The sequence below is a fragment of the Palaemon carinicauda genome, chromosome 7 (assembly GCF_036898095.1).
Source record: "Palaemon carinicauda isolate YSFRI2023 chromosome 7, ASM3689809v2, whole genome shotgun sequence".
Classification (NCBI taxonomy): Eukaryota; Metazoa; Arthropoda; class Malacostraca; order Decapoda; family Palaemonidae; genus Palaemon; species Palaemon carinicauda.
This window is the reverse complement of record NC_090731.1, coordinates 9734981-9749839: the sequence shown is the minus strand read 5'-3', so window position 1 is coordinate 9749839 and position 14859 is coordinate 9734981. Positions and strand designations below refer to the sequence as shown.

At 36.4% G+C, this 14859-nt stretch overlaps 1 protein-coding gene across 1 annotated transcript in view; it reads left to right on the top strand.

Annotated features, from left to right (window-relative positions):
* The first annotated feature begins 535 nt into the window (after window positions 1–535).
* The window catches only part of LOC137643828 (pyroglutamyl-peptidase 1), a 79171-nt gene continuing 64847 nt past the window's right edge, over window positions 536–14859 (top strand). The window contains exon 1 of the mRNA XM_068376535.1: window positions 536–602. The gene's annotated coding sequence lies outside the window, so the exon portion shown is untranslated. The remainder of the gene's footprint in view (window positions 603–14859) is intronic.

Sequence of the window (14859 nt, the reverse complement as noted above, 5' to 3'; positions counted from 1 at the left end):
TGTAGTACCATCCACAGCTAATATCTCCTCCAAGCAATATCTTACCGTTAGAACCCGTAACCAAACTAATATTGATATAAACTGATATCAGGTGCGTTAACGTTAAACCCCGCTAATATTTTGGCATGTTGGAGCTAGCCTAGTGACAGAGCTTTAGTCAGAGATGCGGTAATTATTATCAAAATACCAGTTACTGGGAACAATATATCCTTATTTCCTTAGACACATGATGGGGGAGGGATTTTCCTCTTTCAAAATTTCGGGCGGGAGAGAAGTTAGGATGAAATAAAAGAATGATCAGCAACGTATGTATCAAGGTACTGGATTAATGACGTCACTTTGTTGTCGACTACCATATTATAAACAGACAGATGCAATTTATTATAGATTCTATGAAACCCAGATCGCACGAGATATTTTTTCCCCATAAATCATGAAGTAGGAAAATCAATACATTACTCATGCCCAGACCATCGTTCTCCTGCGATTTTATGACGTCACCACCCCGATACGATATCAGTTATATTATGTGTACGAAGTTTTCAGTCCGTCAGTCGTTCTTGGCCGAGGTTCAACTTAACCTACCACGAGTAACGAATCGAGTAAGTAAATACTTATTTTCTTCTTGCAAATATTCGGAATAGCAAGACTAAATCACACAAGACTATGCAGCTATGGTAAGCTGGTCTTCTAGGAGGACACTCCAAAATCAAATAATTGTTCTCTGTACCATTGTTTTCCACTGTTTGTATATAAAAGCAAGCTTTATTATTATTATTATTATTATTATTATTATTATTATTATTGTTATTACTGTTGTTGTTGTTGTCGTTATTAGCTTACAACCTTAGTTGAAAAAGCAGGATGCTATAAGCCCACGGGCTCCAATATTGAAAAAAAAAGTTTAGTGAGGAAAGGAAATAAACTAAAAAAGAAGTAATGAACAATTAATGTAAAGTATTTCAAGAGCAGTAACATTAAAATATTTTTTCCATATATAAAATATAAAAATACACTTATGTCAGCCTGTTCAACATAAAAACATTCGCTGCAAGTTTTGAACTTTTGAATATTCGTACCATCACCAGTGCCTAGGCCTAGGCCGTAAAACTTAATTTCGTATTATTACTATTATTATTATTATTATTATTATTATTATTAATTGCTAAGCTACAACCCTAGTTGGAAAATCAGAATGTTATAAGCCCAGGGGCTCCAACAGGGAAAATAGCCCAGTGAGGAAAGGAAAAAATGAAAAAATAAATATTTTAAGAATAATATGAAAATAAATATCTCCCATATAAACTATAAAAACTTTAACAAAACAAGAGGAAGAGAAATTAGATAGAATAGTGCCTGAGTGTACCTTCAAGCAAGAGAACTCTAACCCAAGATAGTGAAAGACCATGGTACAGAAGCTATGGCACTACCCAAGACTATTATTATTATTATTATTATTATTATTATTATTATTATTATTATATGCTAAGCTACAACCCTAGTTGGAAAAACAGGATGCTATAAGCCCAGGGGCCCCAACAGGGAAAATAGCCCAGTGAGGAAAGGAAATAAGGAAAAATAAAATATTTTAGGAATAGTAACATTATTAAAATAAATATTTCCTATTTAAACTATGAAAACTTTAACAGAACAGGAGGAAGAGAAACTAAATAGAAAAGTGTGCTAGAGTGTACCCTCAAGCAAGAGAACTCTAACCCAAGGCAGTGTAAGACCATGGTACAGAGGCTATGGCACTACCTAAGAATAGAGAACAAGGGTTTGATTTTGGAGTGTCCTTCTCCTAGAAGAGCTGCTTACCATAGCTAAAGAGTCTCTTCTACCCTTACCAAGAGGAAAGTAGCCACTGAACAATTACAGTGCAATAGTTAACCCCTTGGGTGAAGAAGAACTGTTAGGTAATCTCAGTGTTGTCAGGTGTATGAGGACAGAAGAGAATCTATAAACTATTCTATGTATGTACGAGCAAAGGGAAAGTGAATCGTAACCAGAGAGTAGGATCCAGTCAAAGGACCTCATAACTTTCTCAACGGGTGGCTGGTGCCCTGGTCAACCCAACAACATAAGTGATAGAGTAAGACGAATCAGGTGATTCTGAGTAACGTATTGAGATGTTATTCAAATTAAATATACTAGACAGTATGTGAAACGAACGCTCCTTAAACACCTGTTGACACAGAAAGTACTTCTATATAGTACTTCTATTGAAGTATCAAGTGGCGATAATTATGGTCATTAAAATCTGTTCGCAAATTTTGAATATTGTAGTAGATTGTGGTGGGATGGTGAAAGTTTTGATGGGAGCTATGGTGGTAATGTTGATCCGTGAGTGTTCATGATTAGTATGTTATAAATCCCTCCTAGGCCACCGGCCACTTTTAAGCCTAATGCATCCCCCTACATACCGCTTCTTACTTTCCATCTTAGCGAGTAATAATGATACTACTACTACTACTACTACTACTACTACTAATAATAATAATAATAATAATAATATCCAGCTTTCCTCAGCTATTACTTAAAAGTGCAGCTGCAGTATTTTCCCCTTAGGTGCATAATGTTTCAATTGTAATTATCAGCTTTCAAGTGAATTATTGATAAAAAATTTTAAACTGTGTTTATTTTTAATTCTTTAGGCTCTGGTGATAGAAAAAGGTTTTCAGAAAGATTATCATTAAACATCAAAACCCTGGTAGGCCATTATATATATATATATATATATATATATATATATATATATATATATATATATATATATATATATATATATATATAGAAGAGTTGGAAGACCTAGGCCTACATGGCTGAGGACTATGAAACGTGACATGGGAGATGATGAATGGACAGGTATTGAATTAAAAGCCCAAGGTAAAGACGACTGACGAAATGTAACTGAGGCCCTTTGCGTCAATAGGCTTAGGAGGTGATGATATATATATATATATATATATATATATATATATATATATATATATATATATAGTTGGCCGAATTAGCTATGTCAATAGAGTAACAATGGAAGCCTAAAGGTTAACCACGGAGCCACTGTGTATATGTCTCTGTCTGTTTGTATGTGTGCGTGCGTGCGTGTGAAAGAGAGAGAAAAGCATACATGGAGCTATTAAGCAGTAGCCTTTAAAGGTCGCAATTGTGGATAAGATTACAAACGAGAATTCCCCCTTTTTGTTTTCGAACTTGATAACGCCATCAACGCAGCAACCAGAAATTATGTCACCAAACTTATCAAACCTCTGATACAATATTATGCGACGTCACAAAGTTGTACGTGTGACAAAAAGCTTTCGGTTAATTCAACTACCATCTCCCAGTGTAGCGAGAAACAAGTTATATCTTCTCCCATGTGTGTATACGTTTGTGCGTAGATGCGTTTATTAGGGATATCCTTTAATGAAGCGATTAGTAATTACGAAGTTTAACGGACATATGTTCATTAGAATAGATGAGGTCGTATTCATAGTTTTCAAATATTATTATTATTATTATTATTATTATTATTATTATTATTATTATTATTATTATTATTATTATTATTATTTACGGAATTTATCACCAGTCAGTTTTACGAATCATTATTATTATTATTATTATTATTATTATTATTATTATTATTATTATTATTATTAGCTAAGCTACAACCCCAGTTGGAAAAGCAGGATGTTATAAGCCTAAGGGCTCCAACAGAGAAAAATAGCCAAGTGAGGAATAGAAATAACGAGTTAAATGAATTATATGAGAAGTAACGAACACTTAGAATAAAATAGTTTACGAACAGAGTTGAAGCGGCTTTATATCTATAGCTAGTAAATTAAAGCGCTCACGAAAACAAATAGGAACTTCTCCATGAGTCTACGCTTCCATTGACTTTTTAAGAGCGACCGGTATGAAGGTCGCTCATGAAGGGCAGAGGCAAGGGACAGTGACAATGTCATAGACTCCCTAGAGACTAACCATATAATAGGCTACACATGGTCAGTGCCCAATTCCACTCTTCGCCCAAGCTAAGGCCAGGGAGGGCCAGGCAATAGTTACTGGTGACTATGCAGATAAACGTATAGGCTCACAAGGATGGGAGGTTGCAGGCACAACAAGAAACTGTCGAACTTGAGCAAACCTCGAACCCCAGGCCGGGAGATCTCCAGTCAGGGATGTTTCCAATAGTCTACCAATGAAGTCCTTCGTCCTTTGTATTCTCTTCCAAAGAAGGATTCCAAAATTAAGCTCAGCCGGACAAGGAGGAGTAAATAGATTAATATAAAGTGTTGTTGAACTGCCAAACCTTGAGGAACGTTTATTATTATTATTATTATTATTATTATTATTATTATTATTATTATTATTATTAAATGCTAAGCTACAACCCTAGTTGGAAAAACAGGATGCTGTAAGCCCAGGGGCCCCAACAGGGAAAATAGCTCATGAGGCAAACAAAGAAAAATAAAATATTTTAAGAATAGTAATAACATTAAAATATAGGAAAGGGTCTTGGGCTGATTTTGTCAGACCATTTTCATAATTTACATACAGAAAGCTGTACGGCAACTTAGCTTATTTGGTTCTTTTATTTTTATTGTTTATTCACCCACTTTTTCTGACAAATTGTCGTTTTGAATCAGTATTGAGAAAAGGCTATTAGGAAATATCCTTAAAAAAAAGAAAAAAAAAGGAAAATCTAATCTATTGGGAAAGTGTCAAAACCCTTATACAATGTGCAGCTTAGAGTCACGTTTAGACTATTCGAGATAATGGTTAATATCAGTTTATGTAATAGTTTCTATTATCAAAATCAAAGCGTATCATCGATAATCTACAACGAATTGTTATCTTTCATGTTTTTTTTTTTTTCGTCAGAATCTAATAACAACAAAACTAGCAAACACAACTGATAAGAACAGCAAGATACACAGACACCGATTTCGGAAGTTACGATAACAAATATTGAGGTTACGACACATTATGATTATTATTATTATTATTATTATTATTATTATTATTATTATTATTCCTCGTTAAGCTACAACCCTAGTTGGAAAAGCAGAATGCTATAAGCCCAGGGGCTCCAATGGGGAAAATAGCTCGGTGAGGAAAGGAAACAAATAAATATGAAATATTTTAAGAAGAGGAACAAGATTAAAATAAATATCTCCTATATAAACTATAAATACTTTAACAATACAAGAGGAAGAGACATAAGATGGAATAGTGTGCCCGAGTGTACCCTCAAGCAAGAGAACTCTAACCCAAGAGAGTGGAAGACCATGGTACAGAGGCTATGGCACTACCCAAGATTAGAGAACAATGGTTTGATTTTGGAGTGCCCTTTTCCTAGAAGAGCAGCTTACCATAGCTAAAGAGTCTCTTCTACCCTTACAAAGAGAAAAGTGGCCACTGAACAATTACAGTGCAGTAAGAAGAAATTGTTTGGTAATCTCAGTGTTGTCAGGTGTATGAGGACAGAGGAGATTATGTAAAGAATAGGCCAGACTATTCGGTGTGTGTGTGTAGGCAAAGGGAAAATTAACCGTAACTAGAGAGAAGGATCCAATGTAGTATAGTATAGGGTGAGGCAATTTTGGACACCTTTTTAGTAACCTTTGTACAAAATCTATATCAATAATTTATGACCAAATACCAAACATGTTTTCAAGAGAGGGAGGTCTCATCTATAAAAATGGCTTGTTTCATAATCATCAAAGAATTAGAAATTCTCGTATTACAGTAATAAAAAAAATATCTCAGAGGCGAGGCAATTTTGGACAGTGAGGCAATTTTGGACATGTCTGTATCTCCGTTAAGCGCCAACGCTCAGTTGGGCAAACTATGACAATTTGTGGTCCCTATCAATATGAATATGCTAGAAAAAAATTATAGACTTACATAAATTTGTGTCCGTAATCAAAGATTGCCCAATTTTGCCTCGCCAAGAAAAAAGTGAGAAGTTTGCCTGTCCAATTTCGCCTGAACATGGTTTTGAAAACTGTCCAATTTTGCCTTACTACATGAATATATAAATCAAACTTTGTATTCGAGCACACAAATATACTTTTATGTATAAATTATATGTAATCATAAAAATTCAAAATAAGACATAAGGGGTGCAGTAAAAGGGGTGTCTGCCCAAGGTGACACCCTAAAAGTGAGTGACACCCTGAGAGTTACATTAAAAAAAAAAAAAAAGTTTCTTTCTAGCTCGATGGTTATGATATGATTTTCAAAAATTTATTGAATACTGGGGACACTCTTAAAGCTGTTGACACTCAGGGGGTGAAACCTTCAAAAAGATTGACCAAAACATGGTAACATCCTCGAGAGGGGTGTCAACCCAAATGCTAGAAATATCTAAAGAAAACTCTATTATATACATTGTTCCTATAATAATTCACATATCCAGATGAAAATTTCAGGAATTGAAATAGAATATATTTTCACTGTTCCTGCTAATTTCGTTAAATGGAGCAACATTAGAGTGAACAGCATGATAGATACACCAAGGAGGGGCAAAGCTGATCCCATAAACAATATTCGTCCTAAGTTGTACCTATCCCTTTTATTCTTATCATTGTTACCTCATACTATGAACGAGCCATCAAAGAGATACTTTTACCTACGAAAGAAAGGAATAAAATCGAAGATTTAAGAAAAAAAAGATGAAATGAAGAAAAATAAAAGGAAAAACACAAAGAAAGAGAGATAGAAACATGACAAATCATGGAAATATAAAGAAACCAAATATCTCTCGATTCTTTAAGAAAAAATGTCTGCAAACACTAACGTAAATACAAAAAAAAAATCTAAATTTACCAGGGTAATAAATAGTGATAATTGAACTGCTAGGATAGTCCCGATAGTGAATGATAAGGATTTATTTATACCTAAAATAAAAGAAATAAAAAAGAAATTCAAATTATTCTGGAAGATATTAAGGATCATCCATTATTTTGCATTGGTAGAGCAACAAAAGGGTTTTTAGAGGAAGAAGGAGGCTAAGTGACTTGCCTTGAGCTAGATGCTTGAAGCCACTGCTCACATATCATCATCATCATCTCCTCCCACGCCTATTGACGCAAAGGGCCTCAATTAGATTTCGCTAGTCGTCTCTATCTTCAGCTTTTAATTCAATACTTCTCCAATCACAATATCCTACTTCATGCTTTATATTCCTGAGTCTTCCAACTCTTCTAGTGCCTTGTGGAGGCCAGTTTAAAGTTTGGTGAACTAGTGTCTCTTAGGGAGAACAAAGAGCATCCCCAAACCGTCTCCATCTACCCCTCACCTTGATCTCATCCACATGTGGCGCTCGAGTAATCTCTCTTAGTTTCATTTCTAATCCTGTCCTGTCATTTAACACCCAATATTCTTCTGAGGGCTTTATTCTCAAATCTACAAAACGAGTTTCATTAATATACCAAGATTCACGACCATACAGTAACACCGATCTCACTAAACGATATATAGCCTGATTATTATATGTAATTTTAGGCGACCTGATTTCCAAATTTGACTTAACCTAGCCATCCTCTGATTTGCTTTTTTCAATCTTTCATTAAACTCAAATTCTAAAGCTCCTATATTAGATATCATAGTTCCTAAATATTTAAATAATTCTACCTCATTAATCCTTTATCCTTCCAAAGATATTTCATCTTCCATTGCATATTCCGTTCTCATCATCTGTCTTTCTTCTATTTATCTCGAGCCCAACTTCATGTGATTTTTCATGCATTCTGGTAAGCAAGCTTTCCAAGCCCTGTGGTGTTCTGCTAATTAGGACAGCGTCATCAGCATACTCTAGGTCTCCTAATTTTCTGTTACCAATCTAGTCCAATCCTTCTCCACCATCCCCAACCGATCTATGCATTACAAAATCTATGAGGAGGATAAACAACATAGGTAACAACACATTCCCTTAGAGTACTCCACTTTTCATTGGAAATTCGTTTATTAAGACGCCACTAACATTAACTTGGCATTTGCTATGCTTATGAACAGACAATTAAATTTATATATTTGAGAGGAACTCCATAATGTCGCAGGACTCTCCACAAAATTTGCTAGAGCACATAATCAAAAGCTTTTTCATAGCCCATATATACCATCAAAAGTGGAATTCTATATTCTACATATTGCTGTACCACATGTCTTAAATGAAAATTTGGTCAGTACAACTTCTACCTTTTCTAAATCCTGCTTGTTCATCTCTCAACTTTTCATCAATCTTTCTCTCTAGTCTCTTTAGAATGAGCATTCTATATATTTTCGTGACAGCTGACGTAAGTGTGATGCCTCTGTAATGATTGCAATCAGTCAGATTTTTTTTTTTTTTTTTGTCATTTTCACCAGCACTCCTAGCTCCCATACATAAGGCTTTGCCTCTTCATGCCACATTCTACAAAATAATCTTGTAGGTAATCTGGGAGTCACTTCATTTTCAGGCAATATCATCTCAGCAGTTATTCCTTCGTATCAAGGGGCTTTCCATCTTTTGAGTTTTTTTTAAGAAGAGCTTCGACTTCAAACACACCTAATTCATTCATGGGCACATCAAGGTCTTCATCAGTTTCAGGTATATAAACCAAATTATTCCCTTCGTATTTCCTATTCATGACCTCACTAAAGTGTTCAATCCAACGTTACCTTTCTTCATGTTCTTTTGTTATAACAGATCCATCTTTCTTTTTGATGAGTATATGCTTCTTTTTTCCAGTAGAGATTTCATTAATAATTCCAAGAGCAATTTCTACAACAAAGCCACTCCCTGAATTCATAGCTTTGTCAGCCTCATCTGCTTTCCTGTCTAAATATTCTCTCCAATCATTCCTGATATTTCTTTTGACCTCACTATCAATACTGAAATACTTGACATGCTCTGCCTTGTAATTTTCATTACTTCCTCGAAAACTTTAAGAAATCAATTTCTGTCTTTGTGTTCTTTTTATAGTATCCCAAGTATCATTTGATATCCATGGTTTTCTCCTTGTAACTGCATGTCCCAAAACTTCGTCTCTTAAAGTCTCTTAAGACTGTAAATCGATTCCTACATTCAGTTACAAAGATTTCTGTGCTCATCCTCTAGAAGCTTAGTTGTATCAAACTTAGGTATTCTATCTACATTTCTGTTGGGTTCTTTCAGTTTTAATATTTGTGTGGCAATTGGGAGCTGGTGATCACTAGCAAAGAACTGTACCTCTATAGCTTGTTACATTTCCCAGAGTCCTCCTTCTCTCTTTATCAATGGCTATGTGATCTATTTGATATTTGTAATTGCCACATGGTGAAGTCCTTATATATTTGTGGATCTCCTTGTGCTGGAAAAGAATACCTCCAGTAACAAGATTGTTTGTTGAACAATAACTTATAAAATGTGCCCCATTTTCATTTGCAACTTCGCCAAGAACCTCAACACCCATCAAATTTTCTTTCCCTTGATTATTCCTTCCAACTTTAGCATTGAAGTCATTAATCACAATTTTCATATCTCTCTAGGTTCTCACCTATTATACTCTGCAGTTCTTCACAGTATTCATCTTTCCTTTCTTGAGGGGAATCATTTGATTCGCCTTGGAAGATGGAATCTTTGGGATCTTGAACCCTTCTGTGGAGCCTCTTCCCTTTTTGGCCGGTGGGCATGCTGTCATGCGTTTGCAGGGAGGGGAACGGGGCAATTTTAACCTGTCAAAAAGTTTTCATTCTTTTTGCCTCTCGCGCGAGTGCAAAGGAGAGTACTGGAACGTTGGCGCTCTGGATGCTGCTGGTGCTCAATTTCTGCTGAAGCACAGTTTTTGGTGATGGCGCAGAAAAGCGCTGGCGCACAGGAAACCAATGCGTAGGTTGAATATACAAAGAATAGGCCAGACTATTTGGCCTCTATTTTGAGGTACCTTACCTCTAGCATTAGAGGCTCTTTGACCTTTTATTTTGAGGTACCATACTTCCAACATTAGAGGATATTTAAGCTCTATTTTGAGGTGCCATACCTTTAGTATTAAGGGCTCTATGACCTCTATTTTGAGCATTATATGTTCTTTGGTCTCTAATTTGAAGTGCTTTACCTCTAGCATTAGATGTTCTTTGACCTCTATTTTGATAGGCTTTTTACTTTTAGCAATAGAGGCTCTTTGACCTCTATTTTGAGGCTCCTTACTTTGAGCATTAGAGGGTTTTTACCCCTATTTTGAGGCTCCTTACGTTTAGCATTAGAGGCTATTTGGCCTCTATTTTGAGGCTCCTTACTTTTAGCATTAGAGGGTCTTTGACCTCCATTTTGAGGCTCCTTACTTTTAGCATTAGAGGGTCTTTGACCTCTATTTTGAGGCTCCTTACTTTTAGCATTAGAGTCTCTTTGACCTCTGTTTTGAGGCTCCTTACGTTTAGCATTAGAGGCTCTTTGACCTCTATTTTGAGACTGTTCCCTTTTAGCATTAGAGGGTCTTTGGCCTCTATTTCGAGGCTCCTTACTTTTAGCATTAGAGGGTCTTTGATCTTTATTTTGAGGCTCAGTACTTTTAGCATTAGAGGCTCTTTGACCTCTATTTTGAGACTGCTCACTTTCAGCATTAGAGTCTCTTTGACCTCTATTTTGAGGCTCCTTACGTTTAGCATTTGAGGGTCTTTGACCTCTATTTTGAGGCTCATTACTTTTAGCATTAGAGGCTCTTTGACCTCTATTTTGAGACTGCTCACTTTCAGCATTAGAGTCTCTTTGACCTCTATTTTGAGGCTCCTTACGTTTAGCATTAGAGGGTCTTTGACCTCTATTTTGAGGCTCAGTACTTTTAGCATTAGAGGCTCTTTGACCTCTATTTTCAGACTGCTCACTTTCAGCATTAGAGTCTCGTTGACCTCTATTTTGAGGCTCCTTACGTTTAGCATTTGAGGGTCTTTGACCTCCATTTTGAGGCTCCTTACGTTTAGCATTAGAGTCTCTTTGACCTCTATTTTGAGGCTTAGTACTTTTAGCATTAGAGGCTCTTTGACCTCTATTTTGACACTGCTCACTTTCAGCATTAGAGTCTCATTGACCTCTATTTTGAGGCTCCTTACTTTTAGCATTAGAGGCTCTTTGACCTCTATTTTGAGGCTCCTTACTTTTAGCATTAGAGGGTCTTTGACCTCTATTTTGAGGCTCCTTACATTTAAAATTAGAGGGTCTTTGACCTCTATTTTGAGGCTCCTTACTTTTAGCATTATAGGGACTTTGACCTCTATTTTGAGGCTCCTTACTTTTAGCATTAGAGTCTCTTTGACCTCTGTTTTGAGGCTCCGTACTTTTAGCATTAGAGGGTCTTTGATCTCTATTTTGAGGCTTCTTACGTTTAGCATTAGAGGGTCTTTGACCTCTATTTTGAGGCTCAGTACTTTTAGCATTAAAGGGTCTTTGACCTCTATTTTGAGGCTTCTTATGTTTAGCATTAGAGGTTCTTTCACCTCTATTTTGAGGTGTTATACTCTAGCATTAGAGACTCTTTGACCTCTATTTTGAGGTGCAGTATCTCCAGCATTAGAGGCTCTTTGACCTCTATTTTGAGGCTCCTTACTTTCAGCATTGGAGGCTCTTTCACCTCTATTTTTAGGCTCCATACATTTAGCATTAGATGGTCTTTGACCTCTATTTTGAGGCTTCTTACGTTTAGCATTAGAGGCTCTTTGACCTCTATTTTAATGCCCCTTACTTTTAGCATTAGGGGCTCTTTGACCTCTATTTTAAGGCTCCTCACTTTTAGCATTAGAGGCTCTTTGACCTCTATTTTGAGGCTCCTTACTTTAAGCATTAGAGGGTCTTTGACCTCTGTTTTGAGGCTCCTTACTTTTAGTATTAAAGGTTCTTTGATCTCTATTTTGAAGCTCCTTACTTTTAGTATTAGAGTCTCTTTGACATCTGTTTGGAGGCTCCTTACTTTTAGCATTAGAGGCTCTTTGACCTCTATTTTAAGGCTCCTTACTTTGAGCATTAGAGGCTCTTTGACCTCTATTTTGAGGCTTCTTGCGTTTAGCATTAGAGGGTCTTTGACCTCTGTTTTGAGGCTCCTTACTTTTAGCATTAGAGGGTCTTTGATCGCTATTTTGAGGCTTCTTACGTTTAGCATTAGAGGGTCTTTGATCTCTATTTTGAGGCTCACTATCTTTAGCATTAGAGGCTCTTTGACCTCTATTTTGAGACTGCTCACTTTCAGCATTAGAGTCTCTTTGACCTCTATTTTGAGGCTCCTTACTTTTAACATTAGAGGCTCTTTGACCTCTATTTTGAGGCTCCTTACTTTTAGCATTAGAGGGTCTTTGACCTCTATTTTGAGGCTCCTTACTTTTAGCATTAGAGTCTCTTTGACCTCGGTTTTGAGGCTCCTTACTTTTAGCATTAGATGGTCTTTGACCTCTATTTTGAGGCTTCTTACTTTGAGCATTAGATGCTCTTTGACCTCTATTCTGAGGCTTCTTACGTTTAGCATTAGAGGGTCTTTGACCTCTGTTTTGAGGTTCCTTACTTTTAGTATTAGAGGTTCTTTGACCTCTATTTTGAGGCTCCTTACTTTTAGCATTAGAGTCTCTATGACCTCTATTTTGAGGCTCTTAACTTTTAGCATTAGAGGCTCTTTGACCTCTGTTTTGAGGCTCGTTGCATTTAACATTAGAGGCTCTTTGACCTATTTTGAGGCTCCTTACTTGTAGCATTAGAGGGTCTTTGACCTTTATTTTGAGGCTCCTTACTTTTAGTATTAGAGGTTCTTTGACCTCTATTTTGAGGCTCCTCACTTTTAGCATTAGAGGGTCTTTGACCTTTATTTTGAGGCTCCTTACTTTAGTATTAGCGTTTCTTTGACCTATATTTTGATGCTTCTTACTTTTAGCATTAGAGGGTCTTTGACCTTTCTTTTGAGGCTCCTTACTTTTAGTATTAGAGGTTCTTTGACCTCTATTTTGAGGCTCCTCACTTTTAGCATTAGAGGGTCTTTGACCTTTCTTTTGAGGCTCCTTACTTTTAGTATTAGAGGTTCTTTGACCTCTATTTTGAGGCTCCTCACTTTGAGCATTAGAGGGTCTTTGACCTCTATTTTGAGGCTCCTTACTGTTAGTATTAGCGTTTCTTTGACCTCTACTTTGATGTTCCTTACTTATAGCATTAGAGGCTCTTTGACCTCTATTTTGAGGCTCCTCACTTTTAGCATTAGAGGGTCTTTGACTTCTATTTTGAGGCTCCTTACTTTTAGCATTAGAGGGTCTTTGACCTTTATTTTGAGGCTCCTTACTTTTAGTATTAGAGTTTCTTTGACCTCTATTTTGATGCTCCTTACTTTAAGCATTAGAGGGTCTTTGACCTCTATTTTGGGGCTTCTTACTTTTAGTATTAGAGGTTCTTTTACCTCTATTTTTCAGGCTCCTCACTTTTAGCATTAGAGGGTCTTTGTCCTTTATTTTGAGGCTCCTTACTTTAGTATTAGCGTTTCTTTGACCTCTATTTTGATGCTCCTTACTTTTAGCATTAGAGGCTCTTTGACCTCTATTTTGAGGCTCCTCACTTTTAGCATTATAGGGTCTTTGATCTCTATTTTGAGGCTCCTTACTTTTAGCATTAGAGGGTCTCTGACCTCTAATTTGAGGCTCCTTACTTATAGCATTAGAGACTCTTTGACCTCTATTTTGAGGCTCCTTACTTTTAGCATTAGAGGCTCTTTGACCTCTATTTTGAGGCTCCATACTTTTAACATTAGAGTCTCTTTGACCTCGGTTTTGACGCTCCTTACTTTTAGCATTAGAGTCTCTTTGACCTCTATTTTGAAGCTCCGTACTTTTAGCATTAGAGGGTCTTTGACCTCTATTTTGAGGCTCTTACGTTTAGCATTAGAGAGTCTTTGACCTCTATTTTAAGGCTCCTTACTTTTAGCATTAGAGGCTCTTTGACGTCTATTTTGAGGCTCCTTACTTTTAACATTAGAGGCTCTTTGACCTCTAATTTGAGGCTCCATACTTATAGAATTAGAGGCTCTTTGACCTCTATTTTGAGGCTCCTTACTTTTAGCATTAGAGGGTCTTTGACCTCTGTTTTGAGGCTCCTTACTTTTAGAATTAGAGGTTCTTTGACCTCTATTTTGAGGCTTTTTATGTTCAGCATTAGAGGTTCTTTCACCTCTATTTTGAGGCTCCTTACTTTTAGCATTAGAGGCTCTTTGACCTCTATTTTGAGGCTCCTTACTTTTAGCATTAGAGGCTCTTTCACCTCTATTTTTAGGCTCCATACATTAAGCATTAGATGGTCTTTGACCTCTATTTTGAGGCTTCTTACGTTTAGCATTAGAGTCTCTTTGACCTCTATTTTTTGCCCCTTAATTTTATCATTAGAGGCTCTTTGACCTCTATTTTGAGGCTCAGTACTTTTAGCATTAGAGTGTCTTTGACCTCTATTTTGATGCCCCTTACTTTTAGCATTAGAGGGTCTTTGATCTCTATTTTGAGGCTTCTTACGTTTAGCATTAGAGGGTCTTTGACCTCTATTTTGAGGCTCCTTACTTTTAGTAATAGAGGTTCTTTGACCTCTATTTTGAGGCTCCTTACTTTTAGCATTAGAGGGTCTTTGACCTCTGTTTTGAGGCTCCTTACTTTTAGCATTAGAGGGTCTTTGACCTCTGTTTTGAGGCTCCTTACTTTTAGCATTAGAGGTTCTTTGACCTCTATTTTGAGGTGCTATACTCTAGCATTAGAGTTTCTTTGACCTTTATTTTAACCCCCTTACCTCTAACATTAAAAGCTCTTTGACCTTTATTTTTGGGTGCTTTATTTTTAGCACTAGAGGCTTTTTGAGACCTCTGTTTTAAGGTGACTAACCGCTAATAG